The sequence below is a fragment of the Triticum dicoccoides genome, chromosome 2B (genome assembly GCF_002162155.2).
Source record: "Triticum dicoccoides isolate Atlit2015 ecotype Zavitan chromosome 2B, WEW_v2.0, whole genome shotgun sequence".
NCBI lineage: Eukaryota > Viridiplantae > Streptophyta > Magnoliopsida > Poales > Poaceae > Triticum > Triticum dicoccoides.
In genome coordinates, this window is record NC_041383.1 from 40,279,035 (window position 1) to 40,293,680 (window position 14,646).

A 14,646-nucleotide genomic window follows, 5' to 3' on the forward strand; every position below is an offset into this window, starting at 1 on the left:
ATGTGTGTTGTCCTCGCCTCCCTCTCCGTGACGCCGTCGTCTGCCGCCCCGTCTCGCGCTCTACCGCGACACCCTCTCCCACCCCTTCCTCACCCCCTCCTTTTGCCACCGCCCTTTCGCCACCGCCACCGCCACCGCCCCCCTTCTTCACTTAATTAATTTGTTTTTACTACATGTTTTCAGGACTGACATAATGGCGGACGATAGAGCTGACCCGATTATGGACAACTATGATCCGGACGGTGAAGCACATATGTTCGGCATCATAAACGGCGATATTCTATATGTGCCGACCGGACAAGAAGAAGATGATATCTCTTCTTATCTGAACCTTGACGGTGAAGATGAAGGGCACCGTCAGCAAGATGATGCCGAACAAACGTCGATAAACGACGATCTTCAAATGGAAGTAGCAACCACCTCCGGCGCCGAGGTATATATATATACATTGAGCCTCTGGTGATACAAACTAACTGATTTGAATAAATATGTGTGTACTAACGCGCGCGACTCTCTTTCTTATTTTAGCCCTCGGCCGGATCGTCGAAACAATCGAGTACGTCGTCAAAGCGTGGCGCAACCAAGACGATGAAACAAGGAGAAACATGCACCATCGAGGTTGTCGACAGTGCAACCGGCAGGCCGCTGAAGCCCCGCAAGAACGCCACCAAGTTTGTCAACCAATGCGGAGCCATTGTTAGAGACAACGTCTCGATCACCGTCCAGGAGTGGAATAAGCCAAAGAAGGCACGAATTGCTGGTTTCACTTTTGTCGATAAGAGAACAAAAAAAGATTGCTTCAAGAAGCTTATGGAACATTTCGTTCTACCTCTGGAATACAACAAATTCGATGAGGAGGGTAACAAGATTGAGGAAAACAAGGAGAGGAGGAGGCTAGTCAAACAGTTCGCTCTTCATAAGATGGCCGACGCATTCCGGAAATTCAAGCAAAATCTAGCCCATGACTTTGTCAAGCAGAACAAGACTCCGGATTTCAAAGGATAATATGAGAAACTGAAACATGATTGGCCAGAATTTGTGAAGCAAAAGAAATCGGAGCAGTTCATTCAAATATCGAAAAAAATTAAGGAAAATGCGGCTAAGAAGGAGTACAATCATATTATGGGGCCAGGAGGGTATCGCCTTTGGGAGCCTAGGTGGGAGAAGATGGAGAACGAGCTGAGGGCGCGAGGAATCCGTCCAGGTACGGAGGGATGGGACCCAAGGGCCAAAAGCTGGTGGTACGGGCATGGGGGAACGCTGAACCCGGAGACAGGGGAGTGTGTTTACCGGGGCAAAATAATTAAACCCACCCAAGCCCTTATTGACGCAATGAGGGATGCTCAAGAGGGGAAGATCAAGTTCAACAGAGAGAACGACGCGCTGACAAAAGCCCTCGGGAATCCTGAACACGGAGGACGTGTACGAGGCATGGGGCACATTCCGTGGAAAATAGGGTTCCCCCAGAACGATGACCCGTACGGTTACAGAAGCCGGAAGAGAAAGATGGATCGGGAAGCAGATGTTGTGGCGCGGTTGGCATCGGAAATGGATGTGATGAAGAAAACCGTGAGTGTACTAGTAGCCGAAAGAGATGCAGCTCGGGCGCAGCATGAAGATCATCCAGCGGATCTCAGAAGCCAGCAGCGGAGAAGCAGTGTGGCTTCCACGGAGGCCCCATCGGCTGGTGCAGATGCACCAACGATCGAAATTACTGCACCGGAGCCTCTGGTGGTCGAAATTACTGCACCGGAGCCTCTGGTGGTCGAAATTACTGCACCGGAGCCTCCTCGCTACCCCGTGGATGATATAAAGGAGATGAAAGAATGTCATCTGTATTATCCTATCGGGAACATGTCCATGAAGGTAGCCATCGGCAGTGCTTTACCATGTTTACCTGGAGCACTCCACCACAACAACCCCATTCAATATGGCTATGCTCGTGTCACGGTGGAGGACATAGTCCAAGGGTTTGAGGACCTGGAGATTGACATTGCTACACCTGAAGGGGAGAAAAGACCTGGAGATGTCAAGCGCCATTTCATTCTATGGCAAAAGAAGTTTATCAAGTTTCCAGGCGAGGCGCCAAGGACAACAAGTCCACCCCCCTACGGTGGTGGTAGTGGCGGCTGTTCACCTACACCTCCGTCACGTCAGCCGACGCCCCCCAGTCCACAACGTCCGGCGGGTGATCAGACGCCGCCCCCCAGTCCTCGTCCGGCGGGTGATCAGACGCCGCCCCCCAATCCACCTCTGGCAAAGAAGCAGAAGCAGTCCTGGATTATTAACCCGGACCCTTATGTACCTAAGACCACAAAGGTACCGGAGCCATCACTGAATCCTCTCCCCACAAGGCCTTGGGAACATAGTGCCGAGGAAACTGCCGCGGCCGCGGCTGCTGATCATGAGAAATGGAAGGCGGAATGCAAGAAGAAAAGAGAGCCCGAGCCCAAGCCAGTATTTTCTGATGAGCAAAAGAAGTGGGCTAAGTCATTTTTGAGCACACCGTCCCAAGCCGCGAAGAATCTGCCTGACGACTATGCACGTGAACTTCGTAGGCAGGCACTCATGTTGAAGGAGAAGAAAGAGCGGGCGGAGAACCAGGAGAACAAAGCCTTGGAGGAGGCCGAGAAAACGGAATTAGAAAGTAAAAAAAGCGGGAAACGAGTTGCCCAGCTCGGGGAACAAAGTAAACAATCGATTGCCCCTCTTATAGTGAAAGCCGCCGGTCCGGATGACCCCGATATCATAGCAGCTGCGGCAGCACATGGATTGACTGTAACGAGTGCCAGAGAACAAGCGGCCAACTTAGGTATTACTCTTCGTGAACTGTTAGGCCTTGATGAGGCGCCAGTGAAGGAGGTAGTAATTACATATGTGAAGAATGGGCCTCTCGTCGAGCCTGCGCAGGAAGAGGATCTACCTCCACAAATGAAAGGTCTGCTGAAATGGTACAAGGGTTACATAAAAAATAAAAACGCCAAAGAATATATTTATGCGGAAGTTAGATATGAGCATCACTTCAAACATTACTATGTACAAATTCATCTGAGTGAATTGTTCCAGCTTTTCAATCTGCGCGAGCTCGACAAATCTATCATCAGTTGCTACGTTCTGTAAGTGATTTATTTCTACCCCATCTCGTTCATATTGCCTGCACTATATATATGTCCTAACTATATTGTTGTGTCCGCTATTATACATGCAGAATGAAGATTAAGGAATGCAGAGTAAGGAACATCCATGATGTTGGGTTCATTGACCCACACATCGTTAATGGATATGTGTTGGAGCATCACCCCGCCGACATGGAGGCAGACCTGTGGCAGTTTCTTACAAAGCAGGAACTCAAAAGTGATATTCTATTTCCTTACCATTTTGGGTGAGTGTTTCTGTCTTGAGCACATTCTCTTTTGTTTACTCCATGCATGGTATGTGGCCGGCTAATCGATGAGTTATGCATGACGTACTGTGCATGTATCGTGTCCGCAGGTTCCACTGGATTCTGCTAGTAATTAAAGTTGACACATCAAAATGTCTCGTCCACGACTCTCTGAATAAGGATCCAAAGCTTTGGGGCGGCATGAGAAGAATGCTGCAGAAGTAATTATTTTCATTCATTTGCGCTCTATATCGATCGGCCTATTTCGTTCATTTCCTAATATCAAGTAACTAATAACTCTCTTGTTCATTTAATTTTCTTTGCCTCGTAGGGTTTGGAGACGGTTCGTAGATACAAAGGTCGGTGAATTCAAAAAAGAGCTAGAATTCAAAAGGTCAAAGGCTAAGAATGGTGAGGATATTCAGCCAGCGGGGACCAATCTATGTGCATACTATGTCTGTGAGATGATCCGGAGATACACCTCTGAGCGGCGGGTTCCGAGTGATACCAATGCTCAGAGGAATAACCTCCGGATGATGCTTAGTCCAGAAGCTCGCTTCCGACCACTTCAAGAGGAACTAGCTGGATGGTTCAGGAGGGAAGTCCTTCATCCTAAAGGAGAACACCATTACGAGGACGTAGAACTTTATATGCATTAAATTATGTATGGAAACTTGTTCAAAATTGTATATGGTCATCCGATGATATTGAATATATATTGTATATTCCTCTTGAATTCTTTTTGGTTCTAATTTCAAATTTGTTTGAAATTGTACATTCATATGCATGTATGTAGTACCGTAGAATATGTGAAACTCCTTCAAAAATAAAATAAAGCACAAAAGAAATAAAATAATACAAATTAAACAGAAAACAGGTTTAGGGGGGGGCTAAAACCCTAAACCTGCGGCGGCCTTTAGTCGCGGTTGGCCAGAAGAACCGCGACTAAAGGTCCTCCGCCCCGACGGCCGCCTGGCGCCCACGTGGACGGGCCTTTAGTCGCGGTTCTTAAGCAACCGCGACTAAAGGGGGGGGGGCCTTTAGTCGCGCCTGTTTGGTCGCGGTTGCGCAACCGCGACTAATGGCAGTTGCGAACCGCGACCAAAGGCCCTTTTTCCACCAGTGGGTCCTGAACCGGGAATACATTCCCGGTTGAATTCCACCTTTACCTATATCGTGTAGCCATACGTTAGGTCACACCCGGCACAGCTTATTGCCACGTTATGCTTTGTGATGCTATGTTTGCTTTATATTTACTGTTTCTTCCCCCTCTTCTCTCCGGTAGACCCTGAGACCCATGCTGCCCCTGTGATCGACTACGTCAACGACGACCCCTCCTTGCTAGAGCAACCAGGCCAGCCCCCCCCCTTTGATCATCCCGATATCGCCCATTCCATTCTATCATGCTTGCATTAGATTTTTCTATTGTTATTGTTTGCTCCTATTCTGATGCATAGTCTGCTTATTGTTACCTTACCTGCTTTCCTAAACTGCTTAGTATAGGTTGGTTAGTGATCCATCAGTGACCCCCCACCTTGTCCTTGTTGCCCCTGCTTCATCATTGAAGACCCGATCAACGGGATCGAAGACCAGGCCCCCGGCACCGCACATCACTTTCCCCTTAGTTGCTCGACACTACTGGGTTACTATCGAGTGCCGAGGGTGAGACCTCTACGACACTTCTGATGTTAACCCTGTAGTGTAGCTATTCGGTCGTGGTCATCGAGGGTGATTTCCTCTTTAACCACTTCCGATACGACTCTGTCATGCAGCCCCTCAAGTGTGGACATCGAGGGTGATTCATCTTACGCTCACCTTGATGATTACATCGAGTGGAATTCACCAGGGGTGATTCCTCAGGTTTTCCCCTTGATGTTTAGACACACAGCTACTATGATTGCTATGACTTTACACCGATCCATGTTACTAAAGACGGGTTGACACTGAGGGGTACCCGCGCGAGCATAATTGCGAGTGATGTGGAGGCGGGTTGACCTGGAGGGTACCCGAGAGTTGAATACGAGGCGTGGCCGGGCATTCTTAGCCCTTGCCGCAAGTCCTCGAGACGGGGCGACGGGGTCACATGTTTCGTGAGTCTCTGCTCGTGACCGCACTACCAACACACTAACGGTTTGGATATTTGATCCGAGGGGCCTCTGGCCTGATAGCACTAACCATCACGTGTGCATAGTATGGGCGTTCTGCGTCGTATACATCAGCCGAAGCTTAATAGACGTCAGCGACTGAGCGGCGCGCGCTGGGTTGGACTGGTAAGCTCCTTCCTTTTTTAAGAAGGTAGCTAGGTCTGCTCACCGGCCGCCCACGCAACATGCAGGAGTTCCCAGGGAGATGGCCCATGACCCCTGGGGGCATAGGTTTAGTCCGGCGTGCTGACCTCTCTATTAAGCCTAGGTCGGGTTGCGGCGTATTGTTTGACCGAGGCCGGGCATGACCCAGGAAAGTGTGTCCTGCCAGAGTTAAGCGAGCATGGTGGGTAAGTTGGTGCACCCCTGCAAGGAAGAAAACATCTATCGATAGCCTATCCTACGGTAACAGACACTTGGAGTTGTATCCCGATCGATACAACTAGAACTGGATACTTGTGATGAGAATTGGATTGTGATGAGGTGATAACTGGATAGTATGGCTCTGGGATTGCTTTCTCACAGGGAGTCGAGAAAGGATCTCTGGCCGAGGTTGATAACACCACTACTACTTTACTTTATGCTACTCTACTCCCTCCTGTTTGCTGCAAGATGGTGGTTTCCAGAAGATGCTAGTCTTCGATAGGACTAGGCCTTCTCTCTATTCCGGCATTTTTGCAGCCTAGTCCACATATACAGCCCCTCTTTGATAATGTTGCATATGTAGTGTAGATCCTTGCTTGCGAGTACTTTGGATGAGTACTCACGGTTTCTTTGCTCCCTCTTTTCCCCCTTTCTTCTTCTTTCCGGTTGATGCAACCAGATGTCGCAGCCTAGGATCCAGACGCCACCTTTGACGACGACTACTACTACCAGAGGGTGCCTACTACTACGTGAAGACCGCCGACGACCAGGAGTAGTTAGGAGGCTCCCAGGCAGGAGGCCCTGCCTTTTCGATCGTAGATGCTTTTGTGCTGGCCTTCTCAAGGCAGACTTGTCTAACTTATGTCTGTACTCAGATATTGTTGCTTCCGCTGACTCTTGTGCATTCGAGCTTATGTATTCGAGCCCTCGAGGCCCCTGACTTGTAATATAAAGCTTGTATTATTTTAATTTGTGTCTAGAGTTGTGTTGTGATATCTTTCCGCGAGTCCTTGATCTTGATCGTACACATTTGCGTGTATGATCGTACACTGGTTTATAAGCGTCGTCCTTCCTTCCTCATCATCCCTTCAGGAACATCCGATAAAATTGGAACGATACAGAGAAGATTAGCATGGCCCCTGCACAAGGATGACACGCACAAATCGAGAAATGGTCCAAATTTTTTCAAGATTTTGCGCTCCGGTCCCTGTGCATTTTACAGCTACGCCCTTGGGCCATCTTTTGTTGCCAGGTCTGTTGGCTCTCTTTTGAATCTTGATAGGTGGTGCATCAATTAAGCGAAGCAATTTAGACCCCTTTCTTTCGATTTACTCGGCGGCATGACTTGGTTTCTCCAAACCTCTGGACTGGTGGTGAAAGATTGCAAGCCTGCGTTGTGTGGGGTGATGCCCAAACTGATGTTCCTCTAGCGTTTACTAGATCCTCATTTCTAGCGGTGAATGGTTATTGCAGTCAAAAAATAGTTTAGCGACGAGGCGGTGCGGGGCAACACCCACCGACCGTGGGGAAGGGAAGGGAGGAGGTAGGTGGATATAGTGCGACAGTTCGGTGGATGGTAGACTTGCGTGTGATCCATGTGTGGGGAGAAGAAAGTGGTTGAGAGGATTAGGACGATGATCCAATCATCCATTTGCATCTGGTGGCTAAGATATTAATCTTTTCCAGGTGCCCGAGGTGTAGACCGTCCCTTTTTTTTTCTTATCCTCTCCTATAGTGCTCTATTGAATCCACTTTCTCGTCCCATTGGCTCTCGTACTCATCCACCTAGCCCGCGGTCGCTATCTAGTGCCCTTGACCCACCTCGCCATATTGTCATGTCACCACCGACCATCAGGCGACGAACACCACCCCAATGAGAGGGCACTGATAAATTCACGTAGCAATAGTTACCGTCGTCCTCATTTCCACCCCTGCTAGGCTGCTACCCTCTTATATATTCACTTTATAAGGTGCACATGTCTTTCGATATTTAACTTTGATCCTTCAATATATAGACCAATAATTTATGAATCATGCTCCTTGTAATTACACCCCATCTATTTCAAAATTTAATGTGTATTCATTTTTCAAAAAATCAAACGTTTCCATGTGTGACAAAGTATAGCAAGATATATCAACACCGACCATACTACATAAATAAAATATAAAAAATACATTTTGTGAAGAATCTAATGTGAATGATTTGGTATTGTACATACTGATATTTTGTTCCCAATAAACTTGGTCAACAATCAAAATTATAGAACTTTGATTTCTAAAAAGATTAGCATGCCTTATATTTTGAACTGGAGGGAGTATAAATTTAGTGGTATAATTTTTGTGACACATAACAACATTTCCTTCTTTTCTTTTCTTTTGCGGGTACACATAGCAACATTTCTTTGGTTAAATTCATGGTTTAACTTGAATATCGAAAAATGCGTGCACCGTTTAAGCGAAGGCGGTAGAAAGAAGTGTTGAAGATTAGGGACCAGTGGTTCATTCAATTGAATTCTACATGACAAAACACAAAGACCGGCTATTTGTAAAAATGGATCTTTTCGTGAACTATATGAATTTTCCAAGGAAAAGACCATGCAACGGAAAAAGGAAAACTTGTCCAAGGTCAAAAACTCACGTTTTGGAACTGATAAAAATGACGACCAAATAAGCGAAGAAGAACTGTGTCCGTCACGTGGATATTCTGGTTTTGGTCGCTCTTATCATGTACAGTGCAGAGTAAAAAAAAATTGATGTGGAGTGCAGAATTCAGAAGAGGAATCCGCATCCCACGTCCGTCGCGTATAAACCTGCCACTACTCTTTTTTTTCTCTGTTGAGAAACGTAACCTGCCACTGGGATAGGGCCCTGGTCCGGTATGCGTTCTCCAGTTCGCTTCAAGTTGGGCCAGTCGAGGAAGAACCAGGCGGCACGCAGATGCGGCCCACTGGCCATCCCGCGGTTCCTGCGGCTCGTGGGAGACAGCAGCGCACCGCAGCTAGTTTAGTACCACATCGGTTAGCGAAGGAGCTCGTGACCGGTTTATAACCGTCGCCCTTCCTTCCTTATCGTCCCTTTGGGGACATCCGATAAAATTGGAACGATACAGAGAAGATTAGCATGGCCCCTGCGCAAGGATGACACGCACAAATCGAGAAATGGTCCAAATTTTTTTGACATTTCACGCGCCGGTCCCTAGCATTTTACAGATACAACCCTGGGCCATCTTCTCCTGCGGTTGTGCCGCTGTGCATTTTCCTTTGCAGCTACGTCCTTCCACGCTTTCCTTCTCTTCTATCCAAGCCCTTGGTCTTCAGTACTGTACTTTTTCATGCTTTTTTTTCATTTCTGTGGCTCCTTTTTGGGAGAAGCATGTTTCACATCTATTTGTGCGTATATGTTCCTTTTTCTATCTGATTGATTGTTAGTATACCGGTTAAATCACTACTCTTTGCGTGCACGGTTGGCAATGGTAAACTTTTTTTGGCCAGCTCGTTGGATCGCATTTAAGTCTCTTGCCTTAGTATACCTTGCCCTATTTACACACCATGCCACCCCAACGTACTTGTCCTAGATGTTTTTTACAACGTAATAAGTTGTAATATGATTGTCTCCTTGTTCTTGCAATGAACTAAATATAGTTTCATTGTCGTTATTATGAACTTTTTATATATTTTTGTGTTGTAGAAAAGTATTTTGACCCCACATGCCCATGTTGAAAATCCTTGCTCCGCCACTGTCGTTGTCAAAGGCCACCGGAGCGGCTCTTTGCCGCCAGCTTTGTTATTTTCCCGGTGATGGGGCTTGGCCCTGCCACCAATCTCTAGCAGTTGTGAGAGAAGTGGGGACAAAGAGGTAGGAGGAGACAACTGTTGCCTTGTCGCTTGCAAAAACCATGTCTATCTTCTTGAGCTATCCACCCCGTGATGATAAAACACCATGAGTAAAATCATGCATGTTGAGTCATCTCATCATAATGAATAGCATGAGTACAACTGCATGCTTGATGCGTCGGCCAGTGATTTTGAATTGACAAGCCCAACAGGCCGGTCAACAAGGAAACAAAATTAAGTAGAGGAAAAAGCTGGATGGGAGGTGAGGGCGACAGAACAAACTCCCCTTTGTAGAGATTACACACACAAGGTGAGTTACGTAAATGGGCCGATCGGATATTGCCCAGACTGAGTTGCATCTTGTCGAGCCCAAGCTTCAAATGAAAACAACTTTCAGATTAACATAGAATTAGGAAGGAAACCCGGGTGGGTTTTTCTAATATTTGTTTACAAGTTTTCCTTCTCGCTTGAGTGTGTCTGGAGAAAAATGCTATCATTTTTTTGTTCACAGGGTTTATCAATAGTTCCATGTGTGCACAAAGGATCTAATAGTTGTTAGCTAATTAATCAGCCACATTTGTATCTCGCTTATAGCAAGACAGGCGGTCGCGCCGCCTCAAGGGAGACTCTGGTGGGCGACACAATAAGATCGTGTTGGTTTGTTATGTGGTTCTGTTTCCTTCTTCTTTTTCTTTTATTTTTATTTAAAAAAATCTAACTACATATATTTCGAAAAGTTACTTACTCAACTTTAAAAAATGTTCACCACACATAATATTTTTACATGATAGTAAAAATATGTCACATGATTTAAACAAAATGTTCAGACCATGTAAAACAATTGTGTGATTTAAAAAAATGCATACCATTAAAAATGTTCATGACATTTCCAAAACAAATAACGTGTTTAACAGGTACATATGTTCATGATGTATTTAAAAAATGTTCAATGTGTGTTAAATAAATGCACACTCTGTACTAAGAAAATGTTCAGTGTGCATTTGATAAATGCTCGACATATATCTAAAAATGTTCTATATGTATTAAAAAATATTAAACATGTGTATAGAGAAATCGAAGGTGTTTTAACAGAGAAAACAAATAAGGAATTGAACAAAAGCAAAAAAGAATAAAAATAAAAGGAAGAAAACCGGTAAACTAGTAGGAAAATATTTAAAAGGAAAATAAAAAATGGGCAAAACCTTCACAAAACCGAATGGACGATCCCGAAAATCACCAGTTGTTCATATAGCTTTCTCCAAACCGGTCATACAGTTCATAAATAGCTCCTATTGGACCGGCCAAGTCAAATTGTCGTTGAAGGTAAGAGGAGCATATGTGTCGCAATTAGCGAGACATAGCTGTCGGAGAATTAATATCTGTTGGATGTGGTAAGATTGAGATCAACTCAGACAAGTCAGAGGTTGTCTCAGCCTTGAAAGATGGCATTTCTTTCTCAGTAGCTATATTTAGTGAATGTTATTTCATGGCTTTAGACTTCACTCATGTTATCTATCATTATTGTAATAGAGAGAATAATCACGTAGCTCATGAACTAGCTAGGATAGTTAGGTTTTCTCTTCCTAATGTATGCATGGATTCACCCCGTGAAGTGATGATTATCCCTGATTGTAAATGATGATTATTCATAAAAACAAAAACAAAGATCGTTTTGATTGAAACAAAGAAGGAGATGATTGTCAAAAACAAACGCACGCAAGCTGCGGAAATGGGCCGGTCGATATTGACCAAACTAGGGCGCATTGTGTTCATCCCAAGAAAGAAGCATTTGCGCTACATACGGATAGTGCCCCCACGCTGACTATTTCTTGCAGGCCACTCCCATTGAAGGGTGTAGAGTAGTTGGGCCGGCCCATTTTCACGCACAGTTAAACGAAAAAGGAAATGGGAAAATGGGAGAAGCGGGGATCAGTCTCTTGTCTCCTAGGAGAGGGCTCCCTACGCTAGCCGCTGCGCTAGTGTCTTGCACGCGACAAGTTGTTGGCGTGATGTGTACTTGAGGCAAACGACGCCGGTTTTTCCATGGTTTTCACTTTTTTTCTGTTTTTTCTTTTTGTTCTTTGACATGGGTTTTCTCCATTTTTTGTTTGATTTTCATTTTTATTCTCAATTTTTTGGTTTATTTTGTTTGTTCTTACTTTGTTTATTTTTTCTCCATTTAGTGTTGAATACTAGGGTTGATGAAGACTCAACTAGATGGCGAGTCGTCCGTCGGCCCGATCTTTCACGATACTGGCAATAGCACACGAAATTCCGATCGAGCAAATATGCAAGACCGTAAGATCAAAAGAAACTAGCGTTGAGTAGATTAGATCGGCTCCACGCGCAGCAGCAACAAAATCCCAATGAATCAGCAACGAAGACAATATTTGGTGTCCCTCGACATAGGACGTTTTCTGACTATTATTGAACTCACGATGAAACCAAACTTGACCTTCTTTACACGGCGTATCCCTGCTTTTATAACGTGCGCGCAGGCACTTCTCAACCGACTCCATGTAAGCGAATCTGAAACGGACTCTCCTATCCAAACAAAACAAGATTTGACTAATTAATACTCCGGCAACGCTGATCACCTTCCAACTAACCTAGACTTAAAACGTATACGTAACTAGTACTTGTGCAACCTTTGGACTCTACTATAATACCAAGCTAACAAAACTAGTATTTCTTGTGCCGACCGGATCACAGCTTCTTCGGTGGAGTCCTAAAATTTGGTTTAACTTCATCTTGCGGTGGAGAAATCTGAAGTATCATAGAACCAATCTGTATATATGAAAAAGCTTCTAAAATACCAGCTTCTTTCCCTTTTGGAACTGTCACGGTCAACTTCTCATGCATCGGTGTAACTTTAATATTTCTTGGACGAGTGACAGTAGTCTTGGCATAGATGGTCACATCATCCTGCCCCTCTTGAAATGAAGCCATCCTTGGCTTCAAGATACCTTTAGGGATCTTACAGACATCGTTCTTGATTGCACTAGAGAACATCGGCTGTAACATACGTCGCCTTCCAGAGTCCCAAAAGGAATAAGTGTTGGACCTCCCATCATGTGTAGCTCGATGATCATATTGCCATGGCCTCCCCAACAACAAATGGCATGCATCCATTGGTAGAACATCACAGATAACTGTATCGATATAATTGCCAACCGAAAAATTGATGCGCATCTTGTGAGTAACTTTCAGTTTGCCCGACTGATATAACCATTCGACACAGTGTGGTTGTGGGTGCTTCCAGGTTGGTAAAGCAAAAGCATCCACCAAGTCCTTGCTGACTGCATTAGTGTAGCTTCCACCGTCGATGATCAACTTGCAATTGGTGTTGTTGATCTTGCATTGAGTCTGAAAAATATTCCAACGCTGCCCCTTATCCTCAATGCGATCCTCTTGCACACGCTGCACCATTAAGGACGGATATGATTCAGCAGCTTCAAAACTAGCAGTCACCTTCTCAGCATCTTCAAATTTTTCACTAGAAGTGTCAAAAACTGCCTCTTCATCACTCGCGGATGCATAGCCATCTTTTGTGAGCAATACTCTCTTCTCATTAGGACATTCACGCTTCATATGTCCCCTTCCTCCACACTTGAAACACTCTATGTCACTGGAACGATTGGTCGACTGTGCACTAGAATCAACCCTCGACGGTCCTGATTTTGAAGCATTCTTTTGCACGGAACCATGAGGGCGATTTGATGTTGTCGTCCTCGAGCTAGGACCGATATCCTCACTCTGATGTTGGGAGCGTCGCCATGTGTTCAAAGTGGTACTGGGAATTGTGTTGACTTGGCGCCGCTTAATCTGTTGTTCCGCATGCACAGCTTGATGCACAAGATCTTGTATGTTGTAGTAGACCACCATCTCAACACGTTCCTGCACCTCGATATTTAGCCCGTTAAAGAAACTGTTGGAAATATGCCCTAGAGGCAATAATAAAAGTATTATTATATTTCATTGTTCATGATAATTGTCTTTTATTCATGCTATAACTGTATTATCCGGAAATCGTAATACACGTGTGAATACTTAGACCACACTATGTCCCTGGTAAGCCTCTAGTTGACCAGCTCGTTGTGATCAACAGATAGTCATGGTTTCCTGACTATGGACATTGGATGTCGTTGATAACGGGATCACATCATTAGGAGAATGATGTGATGGACAAGACCCAATCCTAAGCATAGCATAAAAGATCGTGTAGTTCGTTTTGCTAGAGCTTTGCAAGTGTCAAGTATCTCTTCCTTCGACCATGAGATCGTGTAACTCCCGGATACCGTAAGAGTGCCTTGGGTGTATCAAACGTCACAACGTAACTGGGTGACTATAAAGGTGCATTACAGGTATCTCCGAAAGTAGCTGTTGGGTTGACACGGATCGAGACTGGGATTTGTCACTCCGTATGACGGAGAGGTATCTCTGGGCCCACTCGGTAATGCATCATCATAATGAGCTCAATGTGACCAAGGTGTTGGACACGGGATCATGCATTACGGTACGAATAAAGTGACTTGCCGGTAACGAGACTGAACAAGGTATTGGGATACCGACGATCGAGTCTCGGGCAAGTAACATACCGATTGACAAAGGGAATTGCATACAGGGTTTGATCGAATCCTCGACATCGTGGTTCATCCGATGACAACATCGAGGAGCATGTGGGAGCCATCATGGGTATCCAGATCCCGCTGATGGTTATTGACTGAGAGCGTCTCGGTCATGTCTGCATGTCTCCCGAACCCGTAGGGTCTACACACTTAAGGTTCGATGACGCTAGGGTTATGAAGATATGGATATGCAGAAACCTGAATGTTGTTCGGAGTCCCGGATGAGATCCCGGACGTCACGAGGAGTTCCGGAATGGTCCGGAGGTAAAGAATTATATATAGGAAGTGCTATTTCGGGCATCGGGACAAGTTTCGGGGTTATCGGTATTGTACCGGGACCACCGGAAGGGTCCCGGGGGTCCACCGGGTGGGGCCACCTGTACCGGAGGGCCACATGGGCTGTAGGGGGTGCACCTTGGCCATCATGGGCCAAGGGCACCAGCCCCTATAGGCCCATGCGCCTAGGGTTTCCCCCTAGGAGGAGTCCTAGTGGTGGAAGGCACCCCTAGGTGCCT

General features: G+C 45.6%; 2 non-coding genes across 2 annotated transcripts; both read left to right on the plus strand.

Moving 5' to 3' along the window:
• The first annotated feature begins 6,752 nt into the window (after positions 1 to 6,752).
• LOC119266170 lies at positions 6,753 to 6,855 on the plus strand. Its single transcript, XR_005131901.1, has one exon. It is a non-coding gene; the product is annotated as a U6 spliceosomal RNA (small nuclear RNA).
• A 1,885-nt stretch (positions 6,856 to 8,740) lies between these two features.
• Positions 8,741 to 8,843, plus strand: LOC119266167. Its single transcript, XR_005131898.1, has one exon. It is a non-coding gene; the product is annotated as a U6 spliceosomal RNA (small nuclear RNA).
• Positions 8,844 to 14,646: the final 5,803 nt, after the last annotated feature.